Source organism: Triticum aestivum, chromosome 2B, assembly GCF_018294505.1.
Source record: "Triticum aestivum cultivar Chinese Spring chromosome 2B, IWGSC CS RefSeq v2.1, whole genome shotgun sequence".
Classification (NCBI taxonomy): Eukaryota; Viridiplantae; Streptophyta; class Magnoliopsida; order Poales; family Poaceae; genus Triticum; species Triticum aestivum.
The window spans coordinates 756,035,306-756,039,557 of record NC_057798.1 but is presented as its reverse complement, the minus strand read 5'-3'; the positions used below and the strand labels follow the sequence as shown (position 1 = coordinate 756,039,557).

At 43.6% G+C, this 4,252-nt stretch overlaps 1 long non-coding RNA gene across 1 annotated transcript; it reads left to right on the top strand.

The window, feature by feature from the left end:
* The first annotated feature begins 1,799 nt into the window (after nt 1-1,799).
* Nucleotides 1,800-2,919, top strand: LOC123042484 (uncharacterized). The gene is made up of 2 exons (XR_006418803.1): nt 1,800-2,328; nt 2,452-2,919. It is a non-coding gene; the product is annotated as an uncharacterized lncRNA (long non-coding RNA).
* The last annotated feature ends 1,333 nt before the right edge of the window (nt 2,920-4,252 follow it).

The following is a 4,252-nucleotide window of genomic DNA, read 5'->3' as shown; positions in this document are numbered from 1 at the left end:
GATCGTTTGAAAATGATATATTCCCTATTAAGAGGTAATTTTGTCTTTTAGCCTACACTTTACTTTGAATTCCTCGTGGTTCATTTTTTAGGCCACTGACTTGCATAGTATTCTCAGTACTAGCAAATATTTCAAATAATGGTATATCACCTGTTGGGTGGATCTGATGATTTTAAGAAATTATATATTTCTTCATCATGGAAATTTGTAGTACCATCATAAGAGGATGTAAAGTGTATTAACGGCATATGAAAATATTGATCATGAGATCTCAACTTGAGGTTGGTTAAGTGACAGAATTGTGAGATGCGATGACTTGAAGTCTTGAAAAATAAGCGGGTAATCATTCGCGGTGTGCTCAAGGCATCATGTTTATATTAAGGGAAATATTCAGGGTGAATAAAAAGTCATCCATTATGTACTTAGTTTGAGAACTAAGTGAAGTTGGGACACATAAAATGCATATGAGTGTTGCAACTTTAGATTCACCGCATTGCATGTATGACATTTGTTAGTCACTATGAAAGTATAACCATAATGTGATGTGGACATTGCAAAAGTGTTGAGACACTCAATCGTTGCCATAATTATGCAATCCATCTTGATGGATGGACAACACTATAATTATAAATAGTGACATAGGCTTCACTGCCATGTATTTTACCAATGTAATAGAAGTCAATCACGATTATATGCAAATATTTAAAAATATGTAGTTTCTTATGACATATTCAAGCAAAATGAGGCTTGTTGATATTAGCACACAATACCATTTCGGTATATAGCTAGTGTGCAAGAACTATATTTACTATGAGAGTAAAATATTTTAGTGAACAACAACAAATGCTTCAGAGGAGCAAATTTTATAAATATCTAGTGCTTTATAACCATATGTGTAGACCTCAAATTATATAGGATAACACTTTGAAGATAATCACCAATGGTGTAGATCTCACAGTAATAGAAAACATAATCTGACTTTTGTCAGTAGATGTCCATAATTCTATTACCTTATGTTATGCTAAATTTATGAAATCACTTTGAAGGTAATCATCTGTCAAAGTGACATGATGTAGACCTTGTAGTAATAGTGGATAGTCTGCAAAATATTGCAGTAGATGCCAGTATTATCTTATGATATCTTGAGGTAGTCACATCAAATATTAATATTTGGAAGAGCACTTCGAAGGTAGTCATCTTGTTGGTAACGTACAAGATGTAGACCTCACAGTAGTGGTGGATAATCTGCAAATGATGCAGTAGATGTCACCAATACCTTGTGGTTCACAAATAAAACTTGATCTAGTCATATTAAGTATGACACTATAGTTCTTATTAGAATTTCATTAAGATTTGCAAGAAAATTGATTTCTATAACAAAATCGTAGTTGTTGTCACAATTCGCATGTAATGCTGAGGGTAAAGACATAGGAGATGTCTTAAAATTCGGAGGAATAGGTTCTGAAATATAGGCAAAACACTCTTTTGCAATGGTATTACTATAGTAATACATATATGTGTAAAAATAATAATTTACATACTTATGAAGGCCTGATGTCTTCAAATGAGTTTACCCATTGTAAAATGGTGAATAATTATGCCGTACGCAATTTAGGATGAACAGATGTTCTCCCATATTTTTTTTAGAAAGCAAGATCTTAGAATAGAAATAATAATAACCAAAGAGTTAAAGTGTTAAAATAGTAAACCTGGTGGCTTATATGTAGTTAACAGATAATCTGAGGATTAAGCTGCAAACCTGGTTGGCCTGAGGGCCTAACGGAGAAATTCAGGGGCTAAGAAATAGATACGATGAAGTCAGATGACTAAAATGCAAAAGAGCTGAATAGATAAGGTTCCATCGTTATCTTCTCTCTGTGTGTATACTAGTACGAAGGAAGCAATCCATTTTTTTTTTTTTGCGATCAGGAAGCAATCCATTTGTGGCTTCGGTTCTGCGTGGAGACACTACCGTCTACCGTGAATCTCCAGCAACGCCGATTGCCACCGTTGCGGACTTAGCGCGGGGCCTCCTCCACCGCGTGATGCGGCTGCACTGCGGAGAGCCGGGCCGAGGGCGTTGTCGCCGCCGCGCTTTGCGTCTCGTGGCCTGCCACCATGCGGTCTGAGGACCACGCCGCTGGCGTCCGGGAGAGGCTCTAGCCCGCCTCGCTGTAGATGAGGTCGAGCCATGGTTGTCGGGCGTCGCGTGGTCGTCGCTGGTACGCAGGAAGTCGGCACCTCCGTGCCCGCTAGTCGCCACAGAAGGAGCGGAGCGGGTGGAGACGCGGGGGCCAAGGACCTCGCCGCCACGCCTTGTCGTCGTTGGTGAGGAAATACGCAGTTCTTTCTCCTGTACTTCTTGTTTGCGATTCACAAAATACAAGTAGTTCTTAGATCTTGGATTGATTGCAAGAAAACAAAGACAAATTGAAGAATCTCCTGATCCAGTTTTCCTCAAGATTGCCGGAGTTGCTTGGATGCCGACGGGTAGCGCGGGCGCGAGCGCCAAGCATGAGGGTGGCATCACAGGTGGGCTGTCGGGCGGTCCGTGGTGTGCCACGGATAGGCATATGAGGACTCCGTCGCCGGGCGAGCGTCGCACGCTGGCCGTTTTGCCTTCAGATGCGGGAGAAGAGCCCTGAGCGCCTTGCCACCGTTAAGACGCCTCCCCGTCGTTTTCTTCTTGTTCCGTGTGGCCATTTCTCAGCAGAGAGCAAAAGTGCGTGATAACGTGTTTAAAGTAGAAAGTAAAGAACGAGAGAGTTTGAATGAAAGATGATCCATTAGTCTTTATTGATGATAGAAGTGGGGTATTTATACCCAGGCGGAAGTACACATGGTGCTTGACGGTCAAGTAAACACATAGTTACTTGAGAGCCAAGGAATTACATAGTTGCCTTGAGAACCAAGGAAGTACATGGTTGCTTGAGAACCAAACAACCTATCTAACAATTAACTTAATCCTAATTAGCTCAATTAATAAGCAACTATTCTATTCTTAACAGTTTGAAGACAAAAAGGAGACCGAGTCTTCATGTATGACGCGGATGGAGGCAGATCACATCTAGCGTGAGAAGATTCATCAACGATAAGCATCCATTGGAAGGTCGTGGCAACGCAAAGCTAGCATTGGAGTTTTGTGCAAGGGTGCCGAGCCATCATGTGAAGGCTAAAGATTATAATTCTTTTGGTGAGAAGAGAGCTCGGATAATTTTTTCACAGGGTCAGCCGTACAAAGAATCATGGCGTCTACGGGTACCAGGTTTGAGGTGGAGAAGTTCACGAAACTGAAAACCTTGGGTTATGGCAGACAAGGGTGAAAGATTTGTTGGCACAATGGGGATGCTTGAAGGCGTTACGGGAAGTCATGTCAGCTAAGATGGAATTATCATGTGATGGATGGAAATTCGTGAAAGGCGATTTGGTAGCCTTGAGCGTGTCATGTAGCCGGACAAGTTCGGCTGGGTTGGACTAGACAGTCTGACGGGATCGAGCAAGTCGGTTGGTACAGAAGACGGTGGTGGGATTGGCGACGACGACATAGGTGCGTGATGTTGATGGTGACCGACTTCTGGGCGTGGAAACATGTGGCACAGGCCCGAGTGCTTGTGCGGCTTCGACAAGACTATGGCGCGGGGTTGATTCAAGACGGTGCACACATGAGAGCTTGAAGTCGACGGGGCGCATGGTGGACTGATCATCTACCATGGAGTCATGTTGAAGGTGGAGCTGGATTGAGGGGCTACGGTGTAAGGATCCAGAGAATCGAAGCCTATTCAGCGGGAAAAAAACGAGTGGCACTTAGTTCGGACTGGAGCCCAGTGGTCTGATGGAAGCGTGAAACTCGTCATCGGTCGGTGATGATCGGTGGCACTCTGCAGTGGGGGTCGAGTGGTGTGGTTTCGCGACCCTTGAGACTCGACCGGGACAGCGGAGGCTCGACGCGGTAATAGCGACGAGGCGTGCGGTATGCACGGGACATGGAGATGGGCCAGGGCTCTGGTGGTCATACATGTGGTGAGACAACTGCGAATTTGACTCGGGATGACTACAAGCAATGGTGAAATTCCTTCAAGTTTCAGACAGGCGGTCAAGAAAGGAGCTGTGACGTTGAGTTCAGGTTATTCTTATGTGTGACACCCAATATGTGAGTTGTTCATTTTCACGCAGGTCAGTGATCAGTGTGTGATGGCGTTGAACGGAGCTCTGGAAGCTGGGAGCATACACTAGAGTAAAGAGGAACTTAATT